Source organism: Lagopus muta, chromosome 12 (assembly GCF_023343835.1).
Source record: "Lagopus muta isolate bLagMut1 chromosome 12, bLagMut1 primary, whole genome shotgun sequence".
Taxonomy (NCBI): Eukaryota; Metazoa; Chordata; class Aves; order Galliformes; family Phasianidae; genus Lagopus; species Lagopus muta.
This window is the reverse complement of record NC_064444.1, coordinates 14,025,602-14,042,075: the sequence shown is the minus strand read 5'-3', so window position 1 is coordinate 14,042,075 and position 16,474 is coordinate 14,025,602.

Below are 16,474 nucleotides of genomic sequence, written 5' to 3'. Positions count from 1 at the left end.
TAGGCAGATTTTTGAGTAGAATAAAAATGTTGCTCTTTCTTTGAATGAAAAAGCACTCATCCAGAGGGTGGGCTGTCATCACTAGATCTCCAGGGACTGTTTAAAATGGATCCATTAACACACCAGTTTCTTTATTGGAGTGATGCCAATTGTTACACCTGAGTCTAGAGGCAATATAATGACTGTGAAATGAGTACAAACTGGAGTGTGGAAGAACTTATCCAGCCCTAACCAGTGAGCGGTCAGCTGCCGCCATGTCTTCTCTTGGCCATTGTCATATTCAACCAGCTTCTCCAGTTCAGCTCTTTCCTTTAGAGATAACATGACATCTGCATGGCAGACGGTTACTGGTTTGCTACTTGACAGATAAAAAATACTATTTTTTCATGTCTGATGATACCGTGTCATTTCTTTGGTTGAAAGGTCCCTGAGCTGTTTAAAAGTACCAATAGTTTGGTAGAGATATTGATCACAATAGAATTAACAGTTACTTACAGTAAATTTTCCTAGTGAGATACAGATTTTATCACTTTCCTTTTTACACAGAGGATGACTTGTTTTTGTTGTTACTTCTAATAAAATAAGTGAGACAAGTATGGCTAATTAATTATGTATATATATGTATGTATATATGTACTGGTGACCAGATCTTAACGTGCATTTTTTTTTAATGTCGTCTTCATAGTGTTACCATGAGGCCTTCAGGATTGAAATCTGGCCTCTGCTATTTTTTGAGATAATAGAACTCTGTTGACTTAATCAACCAAACGCACGCTCTTAGAATTTGTGGAAACTTCTGTGTAGTATTTCAGCAAACTTTTCAGTGAAGTTAGGATGGTTTTGTTGCAGAACAACTACGTGGGATACTTTACCTTACACAAATCTGACACAAAGCCTTCGTAAAGTGCTTTTATAAACAAATGATAAAATATTTTAGAATAAACTAATTAATGGCAGTCCTTGAAAGCAATCCATACCATGCAGTTGAATTCCAATCAGCTGCAATTTTCTAATCTTTCATTTTTTTTATCAGCCAGAATCATTCTTATGTATGAGAATTTTCTTTGTAAACCTTCTGTTATTGTGGGATTTTTCCAAATTTTTCTAAACTAAAAAACAACAAATGCTAAAAAATATATATATAAATATGCAGCTTTGAAAATTTATTGCACAACTGAGGGCATTTAAATAACTTAATTAACAAGCTCCAGCCTTAACATTCTCTTTCTTTAGGGGGAAAAAAATCAGTTAAGGTTTGTCCAATTAAAGTTTAGGAGTTTGTTGATTTGAAAAAAAAAAAAAAAAAAAAAGACTGTGATTGTGAGCTTACAGTTTAAAAAGAGAAGCTCCATAATAATGAAAACTTGCAAGCTGATTAATTCAGTGGAAAGCTGTTCTGTGCATAGTTTCCACAAACTCATAAGCACTTGGGCATTTTTAGCCCAAATTTAATTATAGCCTTTGATAATCAGGCTTCGCACAAAAGAAATCCCCTTCTTCCCATAATACTTGATGATGTAATGCTCTATTATAACTCAGAACTCTTCCCCCAGCACCAAAAACAAGCCGTCTTCATGTCAAGGGAAAAAAAAAAAAAGTGACCTTTCCTCTCAGAGTTTTACATTTCACGTCCTGCAAACTGATATAGATCATCCAAGATTGTGCTGGGATTTTTTTGTTGTTGTTGGTTTTTTTAATTTGCTACTGGCTGAAAACAGCTAATAAAGGCTCAGTTCAAAGCCGTCTATTTCTTAGTGGGGGGGAAAAGATGTTATTCTGACATCATTGCTCTGAATGAGCAGCCTGCAGTTCATACAGTATGTGCTCCCCTGGAATGACAAATTTTCTGCCTTTTTCTGGGGGGAATGTTCAGGCAAAAGGAAAAAATGCATAAGAGAAGCAAAGAAAATTCATTTGTATAAGCTGGCCCCCCTACTGTGGAATTTTCAATTATATATATCTAATTATGGCTGTCAGTTGATGAATTGAGAAAAGACATTTTTTGTCCCCCCTCCTTTTTTTTGTCTCTTCGTCATCTCTTCTGTTAGAATGATTATAGCACACTTACACAACTAATTGCCTTACTGCTTATTAGTGATACAATTATGCAGGCCAGACTCCTTGTGTGAACAACCATCTGCAGAGAAAAAAAAAGTGACACTATTCAAAACTATCCATAATTTAACCAATGTTATTCCAATGCAGTGAGCTCAGACAATTGTTGGGCCTTCATATTTCATACCCAGCCTGGAAAAAGAGGGTTGTGGGTTTTTTCTTTTTTCCCCTCTCTTTCTCTCTTTTGCTCTGTGCACTGATTCACCTCTTTAGACCCACTGTGAATTGGAAAGAAAGGAAGAGAAAAAAAGTGCTTCATATGTCAACAAAAAGGAGGGAAGTGAAGCATGGCTAATGCCCATTCCTCCTGTGGGCAATTTTTCTTCAAATTTTATACTAATAGGCACTTTTTTTTTCTGCTTAGAAACAGTTGAGAAAGTGCAGATGTCCTGACCACAGAAATCTGTGTATGTACATTTGCTGGCTTTTAAATGGTTTTAAAGCAACTGATGTACAACATTTAACAGAGCAGAAAGTTTCCAGCACACGTAATGGGTTCTGAGGAGCAACATGCACTCCAGGTCTTTGCACCCAGCACACGCGGAGCTGGGCACCCAACAGGTGGAAGTGCAGGGGCAGAGCAGGTCAGCGTGGTGCTGCCCCAGCTGATGGGTGTGCTTGGTGCCTGCGAGATGCTGCTTGGAGGATGGAGCTAGAGATGATGCCAAATGGCTGCTGGGAAGGGAGGCAAGGAGTTGCTCTGTTTTTGTCATTTCCTTTAATTCCTCAGTGGGGTTGTGTTCATCGAGGCTCTGAAGCGTCAACCTACTGTTACAGTAATTTCAGAGTAACTAGGAAGAAAGTAATTAGTGGAAACAAGCAATATTTAGTCAGCATTAGTATACAGAAACACAGGTGGGAAAAAAGAGCAAAAGTTCAGTGTCGGTCCTTCTCAGTGGGAGGAGTACAGATGCTGAGGGCACATAATTCTTTTGGCTTAGTGAATTTTAGTCTGACTGTAAAATGAGGAAGAATGAAGAGTTTACAGTCAGCCTTGGAGATACTGTTGAAAATTCTCAATTCTTGTATTTCCACACTTTAAACAGTGTCAGTCTGTATGTCGAGGAGAAGCCATGGGATGGTTTGCAAAAGGAAACTTTGCATCTCCTCGCTGTCGTTTTTCCTACTCAATTTAGTGCTGTTGGGCTGTCATCCTTACAGTGAATATAGACTAAAGTGCACATCTTTGTGTCTGTGATTTGAGAACATCATGGCTCTGTAGGCATATACTCACCTGAACAGCTTTTGCCTGGGTTTAGATCTTTGGTTCTCAAAAACCCAGGATTTAGAAATTCCATTCTTCACCCTGATTCATTCAAAGTATGTGCAGCGTCATTTATCTGTAACAATTTTAATGCTATGCCTGTTATTGTGAGCATGCCTATTAGAACAAGAATGAGCTCTATTTGTCTTCAAATAGGGTTCCTGCAGTTTTGTTCACAGGGTCTCTTAGGGGGCTCCTTTAATCTCAGTGATTTAAATGCACATTCAAAATGGAGAAATCCAAATTCCTTAAAAATGGCATACTTCTAATATCCTGTTTCTGCAAGGGGAGTTACAAATCCGACTTCTAATGATTCTAGTCCTGAACTCCTTAGCTTCTAGTGTGGCTAGCAAAGGCAGCGGGGATGAGAAGCACTACCTTGCAAATTTGAGTTTTCTGAAGCCTCGGTTTCATAGACTGCATTATTTCCACTTTCAAATGTGTTTTTTTCTCAGGCATAGTGAAGGAGTGTGCCTCTGCAGCAATAGTGTTAGCTGCTGTGATTTCTTTCATCTTCAATAGATCAAAGATCTTGGTTGTTCATTTGTTTTTAATATATTTGTCTCTGGACAACAGTTTCTAATTGTATCCACAAGATGCTTGTATTGGAAAAGCTTGCAGGATGAAGGTGGATAAAGTGGATGTGTTCTTGGCAGTATTCAAGTTTGCGTCCGCAGTGCTATCTGTAATCCCAAAGGCAAATGATTCCATTTCAGTCTGTCTTTTCTTTTCTGGGAAGTAAATCTCATTTTTCTGCATTCTGAGATTACAGCTCAGATCAGAGGAGTAATGGTGGATGCAGTTAATTGCTCAGTATCTCGTACAACACTTGCATACAGAATGCCTCAAGTTGCTGACTGTAAAACATACTATTAATACCTCAGGCAACCTGACCTTCTAAGAAGCTTTACAGATTTGCTTCTTCACTAAACTGTGGATGACAAAACATCTTGGAGCCATGTCAGCTCTGCAAAGAGCAGTGCACTGAGTTGTGTGCTTTGTGTTCCTCTCAAAGCACACACTTTTGGAACTCCATAGAGAGAATTTACTATCTAAATCTAAAAAGTAAAGACAAGTCTGGAAATCTGAACGTCACATACCTGAACAGTGCAGATCCCAACAAGCAGATTAAGGTTCTTTTTATATTACAGCCTACTTCATAGTTCCTAGATCATTCCCAATGATTTTTTAGTGGCAGTAAGAGCTGCATTGAACAGCAAGAAGGGAAAAACACACTAGTAGTATAATCAAACATGTAAGCAAGACGTCTGAAGTATGCAGAGACTGTTTGAATGCTGGCATGACTCTCACTTTCTGTGACTTTGTATGCTTCAGAATTTTTTTTTATAATTTCTGTGTGCATGTTTAGCCTGTCTGGAGATATCAAATGTAGTATAATGTGCAACTTCATCTGAGCTAATCTGATAAAAGCATAGACTGAAATGGGATTTTTTTTCTCTTTATTATGTTTGTCTCTTTTACTCACTCCTGAAAAGCACACAAAGCATGCACAGGTTTAGCAAGTGCCAACTCCGAGCATGTGTTAAAAGGCAGTACTCCACTATTTCCTTGGGTTTTTTGGAGACACTCAAAGTGGTTCTACAAAGGGGCTGAAGACAGTTATGGCAGTGGATGGACATTTATTCAAACGGCATCATTCCCACTAGCATCTGAGTTTTAAATTTACTTGGTATCAGTACTACTAAAATATGTATTAAATTTCACTACTTGGACACTGCCAGGAAGAATTCACCATGGGGAGTTTCTTGTTTGCAGAGAAGTTTATTTAAAAGAGAGACATATATTTAAAAGAGGTACATACATGTCCTGTAACATCTCAGCTGGCTCAAGATTTTCTGACAACGTTCTCCATGTATTTTAAAAACAGTCTACAAAGCGTATGTAGGCACACCATCATGGTGTGTGGGTTTCCCAAGTTTCAGCTTCCAAAATTTCTAGAACTTGGATGAATACTTCTGACTACCAAGCTGTTGAGTAGGTCGTGTGTCATACATTGTCACAAGTTTTTTTTGTGGTAAATGGAAGAACATATTAGTTTTCCTTCTCATTAAAATGCGGCATAATTCAAGGTTTTAAATATTCATGATACAGATGCTTTGTTCCCTACCAAGTCTGCTGTTAAGGTAGTGTGCTTCCTTTATGACCACTACCGTCATCCAAATACCTCTTCTTGGGTTTCTGCTAATGTCTATGTTGCACTAGGATGGTTTTCTGTTTTGAAGGATTCCATTGGATCTGCATGGAACACTCAGGTGTTCCTGCAAATTATGTGATTTGAGCATATTTTGTTAGGGCTCTTCATTTGTGATCTACTCCAGTGTTCAAAAACTTTATAGGAAGCCATGTATTGTAAGGGACCTCCCTCCTCTTTAGTTTCATGTAGCGGATTTGGAACATCCACTGAACAGGAACAATCACAAGCTGATGTTTTATTTGCTTGTTTTTCCTCCTATTCTGTAAGTAAAACATTGATTACCTACAAACCACTCTTCACAGTTCCTCTGGTTTCTGGTCCATTTTACAGCGGAACATCTATGGGAATGTGCTGGTGGTCACATCTTTTGCCAGGTGTTATTTCAGGCATTTGACTTAGGTTGTCTAAGTTAAAAACCCAGCATACATGATTATTGATTGTAAATAGATAAAACTTCCTTTTTCTGCTGTAAGACTGTATTTAGAATAGCAGAGGGTGAAAATTCTGTCCCGAGAGAGACAACATTTGAAAATTTGAGAAGACACAAATGTAAAAATTAAAAATTGGTCAGTCAGTGATATAACTTCTTAATTTTAAAGTTTATAAGATAAAAAGTAATCATAAGCAGGAAAGCACAGCACATTTCTCTATGTTGAGAGAAAGTTCTTGCTTTCCGTTCTTTCTTCCTGCAAAATGGTTTTCGTTATACTGCTTCCCGTCACTCTGGGCAGACTTCTCTGTTAGTCAGTCTCTTCACTGCATTTAGATCTCTCTTTACTGACAGTCCCACAAGATTTTGTCTATGTGCCAAGATGAAGAGCCTCTATCTTGTGTACAACAGCCATTCTTGCTAGGTCACCTACTGAAGGAGGCATTCCATTGGTAACAAGCCCTGTGAGTGGGTGCATGTGCTGCCTTATACTTTGGACTTCTTCCCGTGGATTTTGTGTTTCTCCTATGAATCTCCATGCACACTTTATGGTGTATCAGTTGTATCATTGGCGAATACTTCTAGCTCTCCTGTGTTCTTCCCCACGCTGCTTGCCTGGGCTGCTTGCAGGGATAGGCAGTGGGCACAAGAGAGCCAGCCTTGCCGCTTTGGTACAGCTGTGTGGACCAAGGGTTTAGGACCTTGTCCTTCATGACACATTAGAATAACTAAGAAGTAGGTGAAGAAAAATAGCATTTCATTTTGCGTGAGGATTTGCAGGTAAAATAAAGTGTTGAATAAGGTCAGAGGGGAAGAAAAAAAAAAAAAAAAGAAAAAAAAAAGCACCTCTTGATCATTTTTATTCAAAATCACTCAATTAACTAAAAGGAGAAAAGCTCAAGTTTTCCCTGGTGAGAGCAAAGTTTCCAGATAATTACATTACATAGTTTAATGAAAATGACTAAAAACTTGCAAAAATGTGCACTTGGAGCCTGAAATAAAGCTTTATATTTCTCTGAATTATATCTTGAAAGTAATTTTTATGGAATACTTTTTGGATTTTTCTCTCTTGGCTTAGAAGACGTTTAAGCAAATAGATTAAGTAAACAGATTAAACAGGTTGGTTTTTTTTCTCTCTGAGATGAGAACTTTTCTGCACAATTCTTATGCAAGTGTCCAAGAATGTTTCCCATAAATAATGTCAAACTGGCTTAAGATGGGTACGAAGTAAATAAAGTAGCTGACAAAAGGCTGAATGTTAGAATCTGGGCAAGAAAATTCCAGGCATGACTGCTAACAGAGGTATTGAGTCTTTCACTTCAGTGATCTTTTTATTTTGAACTAAAAAACAAAAAACAAACAAACAAAAAAAAACTAAAAAACAGCTACAATTGCCAAGTATCACTTTGAGAGTTTATGTTAGTCTCTACTTAGAGCAGAGGAACAGAAAGTTGAAAAGTTGATTTCTTTAAGTTCATCTGTGATAACAAATTGAGCTTACCTGCAACTTCTTAAGTGTATTTCAGTATCTGTCACCTCTTTTTAGTCAGTTAAAAACCCTTATTACAATGTTATATACAAATATTCTTCTATCTAGAGCAACTTAATCTAGTACTATAAGAAAATTAATTGTACAAATGAACTTATACCACCCAGTGTCAGAGAGAGCATTTGGCCTGTAACTTGCTGTAATTCTGCAAATGCCTTAGGATAGGACATTCAGTGCTGAACTCTGGTGAGAATATTGTTTCTGCTGTAGGAGCTGAAACATTTTTACATAACCTGGGAAAAAAATTGTATAAATGTATGAGAACAAACGTACTCCAAAGCTGTTCTGAGTGATGCATAACCTCCGTGAATGAAGACATTTCTGCTGCTTAGGTTTTTTTTAAGGCCTTACAAAAGTGTAATAAGATTCATTGGTTAGATCTTCATCTCAGCTGAAGTTAGATCTAGATTGGTTTTATATATATATATATATATAACAATAAATATAACAGCAAAATCAACTTCTGAAACAAATTTGGATATTTACATGTCAGACTTGGCATCACTTCATCAGAGCAGATGATCATAATTGTTTGTTTATGACTTTATTATTATCATTGATGCACCTTTTGTAGGAAAAAGTTTCCAAAAGTAGCAGCATCACAGGATTAGGGAAGTGTTGGCACTGGGTAGTGTTGTGTTGGGTTATAAGTGTGTGTATATGTATGCATACATCCACACAATCACCTACATAGTATTCCATGTTTGCTGCCTTTAGCTTTTCATTTGAGTTCTGCTTTTCAAGCTGGCAGTTTTTAAACAAATCATGCCCAAGTAAAGTTGTATAAGTCTGTGTGACTGTTTGAAAGCATTTAATAAAAAAATAACCACATCTTACCCCTAGAATCCTTACAATTAAAACTCATGCAAGGTGATAGCATAGTTACCTTTGATTTGTCAGACACTGCATTTCTTTTCCTTCTGATGTTTTCAGCCAAATCTAGTCTGGGGACTGACACGATGACGCCAGCACATGGCCCATACAGAAGCTGTGTGTTGTCACCAGTATTTAAAGAAAAAATAATTTAGAAAGTTATTATGGCAAGTGAAATAACTTGCTTTGGTTGCAGAATCACTTAAGCTATTATTATTTTACACAACCAAATACAGCGCTGGCCATAATCTGCTGCCTTTCAAGTAGGAATCAAATACATTACTTATGCAGTGAATGTTTTTAATGTAACAAAGAGAAGGAATAAAAATGCCTTACAACAGTTTTATTAAAAACAAATTCCCACAGTAAATACATATACACTCTGGTACCATGGTGAAACAGCCAAAGACATCACTGTTAAGTGCTATGGGAAGTACTTATAAATTACTCGAAATAAAAAACATTGTTGCCTGGACATCAGGGTTGAAATGCTGCAGTTTGTAATAAATTAACACAGAACTTCACTTCCCCTCCTCTAACAAAGCAGCCATTTGTCTGAATAACCCACATTCAGCTGTGAGTTATATTTTCACAACTGCAACTGCATTCATTTGCAAATCATTCTCCAGTTTTAATGCTCAAGTTTTAAATACCTTAAGAACTAATAAATAAAGCAAAGTAGAGCAAACAGTTGGCTTGTAGCCTACAAACTGGCCTAATTTCTGGGGGGTTTTCTTTCTTCTTTTTCCTCTTTCACAGTAATTTTGTACATGTCTGACATTTCTTTAAGCTGTGTTTTGTTTTTAGTCTGAATGTTTTTTCACAATATTTAAATTTAGTGAGAACATTTCAGATTACCGGCAAAAAGAAAGACTACAACTCTTTGGTTTTGAATATTAAAATGCTTGTAAAGATTTAATTCCTTGGCTACTTTAGAATAATTTTTGAGTTACCTTGAGGTTTTTCTGCTGTAAATCACTTTTATCTCTTTCAAACGGGTTTTTATTTTTGTTGATTCTGCACTTTATGTAGAAGTTTTGCTTTTGAGAATGGAAGGCTCTCATTTTGCGAGATTAATTGTAAATATAAATCTAAAAGGTATTTTTGTAAGAGAATCTGCATTCATTGCCTGTTGGGTGAAAATGAAATACCATGCTTTATGTATATTCAAGTAAGCTCTTCAGAGTAGTACAGTACAAACATTTATTTACAAAGTTTGAGTTTTTAGGTTATTTTCCTGGCATAATTGAAGTCTGGTTTCCATAAACGGAATCCTAGGCTTTGTTCCATGTACTTATTTCATTTTGAATAAATTCATGTGGGCATGCCTGGAAGGGCTGGTAGTCATTTCAAGAAGTGAAATTTAGGGAGCAGAGTTCTTCACAGAGACAGCTTTCGTTTAGAGTTGATCAAGGTTTCCTAAAAGAGGATTTGAAATATTTCTGAACTCTTGTCCCCTTTTATAAGGGTGACCTGACTGCACTGCTAAGTATTTCTTTGTAAGCCTTTTTATATAAATAGAAATATATGATTTTATTGCAAAACTTTAATTTATAAAAATCTCTTGCATTCGTATTACGAAGCATTGCATTCAAAGTAATACAGTTAAGGGTATCAAGATAATTTACTTGCAAAATTTGTTTTAAAGGTATATGCAGCTTTTGAAGAAAAAGCATTCTGGTTCCAGTTCCTCTTTTTCTTTTTCCTCCTGTTTCTTCTTTCCTTTTTCTTCACTTTTTTTTCTTTATTCTTTTCCTTTTGTTTTTCTGTTTCCTCTTTTTTTTTCTTTCTCTTCCCTTCCCTCTTGCCTCCATTTTCTTGCCCTTCCCTGCCCAACCTTTTCCTTCTCTTTTCCCTCTCTCAATCATCCCATGCCCCCATAGGAAATTGGCTTAAAACTATGAAGTCATGTAATCTCGGCAGATTCAGTGAAATCAGCTTCAGTGTCTTTTACCACAGAACTGTCTATGTGAGCATGGTACCACTGAAAGGGGCAGCTCTGCACACATCTTCCATTGTATTCCCCATTTCATTTAGAGATGGATGTGTCTTCTGGCCAATCCAGTATAAAGCTATTTTATATTTCTCCATCTGCAGTAAAAAAAAAAAAAAAAAAAAAAAAATATCAATATTCTAACAGATCTCTCTCTGTTGAAGCAGATGGAGAAGGAAACACAGAAAATACCTAGCTAACCAGATGGGAGGCGGTGAGACTGCCACTTCTGAGATGTGATTTACTTAAATTGCTTTAGCTGTGAAATGACACTGCTCCTGCTAAGCTATGTCATGGAACTGAAGATGGGTTGTAAAATTCACTTTTGAGTCTGGGCTACACCTAGGATGGTGTAAGGCCTGTGGTATTTCTGCAGTGTGTTGAGAAACTGGCTGCAATTAATAGTTTGAGGTTTGGTTTGGTTTGGTTCAGGAACTGGCTTCTTTCAAGCATCCATCCTATGGCTTTGCCACTGATAAGAGCCAGTCATTTTCAAGAGTCCCTAAGCAGGCATGAATCTCTTTCTAAAGGAATTAACGAGCACATAGAAGTCCTACTACCTGTATCTAGTGTAGACCTCTGTAAAGTGGTAGAAACTGCTATGTATACTAAGGATAATTTTAACCTGATCTGCAGTAGTCCTGTGTAGTGCAGTTATTATTTGAATATACAGAATCAAGCCTTGCTCACCTAAGAAAACCAAATAATACTTTGAATTTAAACAAAAAATGAAAGTGAGAGTTGTTTATTAAATCTGCAAAGAGCTTTTCTGGTTTTTGCTATCAATAAAACCCTTTGTGTACACCTTCCAGAAATTCTTAGTAATAAATAATGGCGAATTATCAAATTGCAAGTACATTTTCGTTACACACATGAATGTTTATAACAACAACAAAAAAAGAGGGATTTGAGTGAGGAAAAAAAAAAAAAAAAGGTTGGGGTTAAGATTAAGGAGTTATGATGCGACAGGCTTTAGCTAAGACAAAATCACTTCTCTAGTTAGCAGAGTAATTTCTGCAATACATCCTCTGTAATTTTTTTAATCACCTAGTGATTACTTGTGTGGTGCTATTTGATTCATTGGCCATCAGTACCTGATTAAGATTCTATGCTTAGGCCATCATTACTTTTCAGCAGGCCACCCATATGGTGTTAGTGTTGAGCCAGTGCAAATCCCTCAGCTTAGCACTGTATATTCGGTTAAAGAAGACTACGTGAAATGCTGACATTAGCATATGTTCTCGTCTTATTGCGTTGACCTTTACCCATGACATTACTAGCTACATGACTAACACTGGATCTTTGGAGCTGGTCCAGTGAGAAATTGGGTTGAAATTATAAAATTAGCCATCTGTCTATTAAAACTTTACTGAACTACCAAGTTGGAACAAATGAGTGCAATAATGCAACGAAATGTAACTGTCAGGTATGAGGTGGACTTTGGTTTTGATTTTCTGCATGTCTTAATTTCTTTCAATTATGAATGGTTTTGTTTTTTTTTTTGTGGTTTTTTTTTTTTACCCCCATCTTGTACTGTGATTTCTTATGAGAATACAGGCACAATTGATGAGAATCTACATCTTGAATTCCATTAGGTATTTTTATTCCTACATATAATACTCATTTGATATTCACAACATCTCTGTCATTGTTAATGATGAAAGGGTGGGATTTTTTGTTGCTGTTGTGGTGATGTTGGTTTTTTTTTTTATGAAACATAAACTTGATGTTTCTGGCACCCCTCCTAAGGATGGGTATTTTTTTCCTTTCAGTCTGGTTTTCTTTTCAGTACAGTTTCTGTGATTTTGATTCCAGAAGTACTGCAGGAGATGTATAATAACTTAAAACACAGTTCCAATAGTGATAATTAGTCGTTCAAGGGCTGCAATTTGAACAAGCTTGAGCATTTTCCCTCTGTTATTGCGAGGTCTCTATTAAAAATAGGAACTACAGTAGCTTGGCTATAAAGAGCCTAATGGAGCATTTTTGAAAAATAATTCATTTACTAATTAACAAAATACTGTTTGTTTATTTACAGTACATAAAATGTTTCCATCAGGAAACAGCCCACTAGAACATGGCAGCTAGCTTGCCGTGCTGACAGCAGAACATCTGCAGTTTAATTTAATACATTTACTAAATGAAGTGGGTAAATAAAGGGATGTTAAACAGCTACTTCCCAGCCTCTGATATTTTTACTTCTCTCTGGAGGTCAGAAGCACTGATGAATGATTCGCCTTCTTCCTGTTTGCCTTGTTTATGGGAGGTTCCCATGTACCAGTGTTGTTTCAGAGGGTGCCATGTTGCAATTGTGATTGATTAAATCACATTTTGCTGTTGTACCTCACTTTATCTGCTCATCTATCTCTTTGAATGCTCTGTATGTTACTGTCAGAATCAGAGTATTTCTTTGTGCATTGCAGAAGCACGTTTTGAGTGTAGTATGTGGTTGCTAGCTACAGAAAATTAGATAGCTGAAGAATGGGAATTATTCCTCATTTTTGCTTCATTTTCTGGACCAAAGAAATCTAATTTTAAAAGGTTAGCATTTCAAAACCAACCAAAAATGTTACCACTTTTTCTTTCATAGAACCTCTTATTTTGTTGTTGTGGGTGTTTGGATTTTTTTTCCTTGAAAATCATAATATATAAACTCAGGCTTCACATGCTTTCTTTTTTTTAGGAAAATATTTTCATTTTCCATTAGGGTGGCTTTAAGGGATAGATGGACTTTTTTAGGAGGCAGCTGTGCTATTTTGTGTTGCTCTTGTTTCTTCAACCTGTTCTAGGCTTTGTGTAGCAAAGTGATAAAGCTAGTAATGTAGTAGTGGCTATGAGAAATATACTTGTTTAGATGAACTTGCTGTAGATGTCTTGCTAACAATTATGCCATGCATGGCATGGGAACTTCATGTTTAGGATAGCAGTCTTTGCCTTGAATAGTGCTTCCTCTGCCCCACAGCTGAATTGTGGTATTCCCATATTGCTCCAAGTTTGTAAATTGATGATATAGCTTGGAAAGCTTAAGCAGTATACCTTAAAAGGAAGCTGAAAATACTCTTCTGTATCTAATAATGTTAAGCCAATAACATAAGAATTTCAATAATTTTTAATGATTTTTTTAAAAAATAAGAATCAATAGGAATATGCAAATTCTGATTGTCTCTCAGTGGAAGAGTTAGCATGCTAACAGCCTCCCTCTTTCCATTCTCATTAAGAAAGGAATTTAAAAGATTTATGATTCATTTTTGTTCCATTTTTGATAGCTAGTGAGTAGGATGTAGTTTTAAAATCGATCTGTAATAACCTATTTGGAGGTCATAGGTCATAAATACTATTTTTAAAGAGTATAAATGATGTTTAGGAAAAAAAAAAAAAAAAGATTACCCTCACGTACCACATAGAGGTACACAGTTTTCGCTGCTGAGGCCGAACTGAGAAAAGAGATGCCTCAACACTTACACAGCTGCTTCTCTGAGGCTCACCTTTACGTTTAATATATGAAGGTCTCCAGCACAGTTGTTTTCTGGGAGGTCTAATGAATCAGGTCTCACTGTGGCTCCCACCCCACACAAGCAGTTTGTAGGGGCTGTTCCACCAAGTCTGTCACTGGGTCAGTGTTCTGTGCTGGCTTGGTCCATATGAAGCTCCCCAGAAAACAAACTGTACTGTGAGTGAATCAAGTAGAATGTTCTTAATAAGTGCGTGTGTGCTGCTGGAGCATCTGTTTGTCAGAGAAAAAATGAAAGTTATTTATTAGCAACAACTGACGTTTACATATTCATACAAAAGAAATGATTTAATTCAAACTCTGTTGTATGCACTCACATACCTATATCAAAGATTCTCCAAAACATGCATATGCATTCTTTTTTATTTTAAGGGAGTGCATAAAAGTTTTCTAACCGTGCTTTGAACTTATTCATAAGATTTTATGTGTCTACCTGGAGCAGATTTGAAATTGCTTTTTATAAAATATGTTGCATTTATAAAATGCTTTTTTGGATGCCTTTTTATTTTTCAGTGTTTTTATCAGCCCCAACACTGGATTTCATAGAGCTCTGGGAATTTAAAAAGGAGCCAAGTCAGAGTAAACTTAAGTCACAGATATTTTACATACAATAGTTTGTCTGCTGACGCCAAGCCTTGCTTTCCTTCTCCGCTAATAAAAGCCAGTAAGAATTGTCTGATCTTTTGCATCAAAGACAGTGTTTATGAAGTGGCCTGTATCTTGATCTTAAAATATACTTGTAATTCCTGCATTAAAAGCTCGAGAAGAATTATGAATCAACATTTCATAGTAAATTGTGCACAGATTTGAGAACTAAAATAGTGTTTCATTCGTGAATAGTGAACCATCAGAATAGGAGAACTCACAAAACAGGCTTCCCTCTAATGGTATGTGTTTACCTGAATTATTTCTCTGTGTGTGTCCACTGTTCAAAAAAGAAAAAATAATATTAAACTTTGTTTTCCCCATTCTCAAACGTTGGGCTATTAGGTTAATAGTTAAGTGGGGTCCAGGTCATCGTATTAACAGCTTTCAGCTCTAAGTCCTCTGACTCTCAGCAAATTACAGAGCAGACCGCACTGCTGTTATTGCAGCAGCATCTTGTAAGGCTTGGGCATCAGCTAAAGCACATATGCATGTAGGAACTCTTGTTCAGCAGGGACTAGTAAATCTGGTTGACAGTTTATAATGAAGTTCTCAAGAGCGGGCTATGGTCTAAGTCAGCTGTCACAGAGGTCAGACTCTACTCGTAACCACTAAGCCCTCCTGCCTTCACTAGTATATGGTCTAGGTGTGTCATGGAAGGACACTGGAAAAAGAAACACTGGGGAGCACACAGCCAGCCTATTCCCTGCTCCTGCTGTGGAGTCCCAAGGAGAATGCAGCCAAGAGCAGTTGGCATCAGCAGCTCTGCTTCCACCCGTGTGTTTCTGAGTGCACGCTGTTGGGGCAGCTCAGAATCATGAAGAGAGAACAGAGGCACAGCCTGTCCTGTAAAGGAAAGTGCCCATTCCCAGGTGCTTTCTGTTAATGTTGCACATGCAGGTGGCTTACCTAAGGGTCTGTAATAGATCATCTGCTTTTGAGATCGTTCTGTGAGTAGTGGGTTGGAAGGTGATTCTGTAAATGACAGAAAATCCCTACTGTTTATTTCACATATTATTTTTATTCTTTTATGGTGAATGTTTAAAACACACAGTTTAAAGTGTTTAGTGAGGATCCCCTATATGATGGAACATCTGGTTGACTTTTCTTGTTTTTTTATTTTCTCCTTGCAAATACAAAATGAACACATTCAAGTGGAAAAAAATATAAAGAAATACAAAAATGCTGAGTATATTCCTTTGCTATATTCTAAAATTGTGATGAGATTCCTGGATGTGATGTAATACACGAGAGCAAGAGGTAACAGTGCCCTTTTGTTCAGTAGTCAGTGCTGCAGTACAGATAGGAGAAACGTTTCTCAGGATCTGGAGGAAATGGCAAGGAGACGCTGTGGCTTTAGGCATCCTGTTGGCCGCATCTAAATGCAGGCTTTGAGCTTTCATCTGCAACTTTTGCAGGTTCTCTAGGGGTCCTTGGACTTTGTGAGTTTGCCCCCTCCTCCCTTCATGTATCTCACACTTTATTTACAAGATGCAGAAGCCCATATTTTTAACAAGCAATTAAAATGCCTCAAAGAAAACATCAAAATTTGTGCGAAAGAAAGGTTTTTGGAGCTTCCTTTTGTTTGGTTTTCTTGAGAAGAAGCTTTCCTTAACCTAGCTTGTCCACAAAAATTGATTTGTCCCAAATTTTGTTTCTTGATTTGTATTTTATTTTTTCTCTTTAAAGCACATCTGCAGATAAAAGAATCCCAAATATGTTTGTTTGAAATTGAAACTGAAATGGAAGGTGAAAGAAAAAAAAGTTTTGGGAAGCTTGATATTTGTTCATTTTGGTGACTACTCTATATAAATAAGTTGTTTTGAATAGGCTTCATTGTAATTACATTCTGAAATGATAAAGTCATTTACTGCGACAA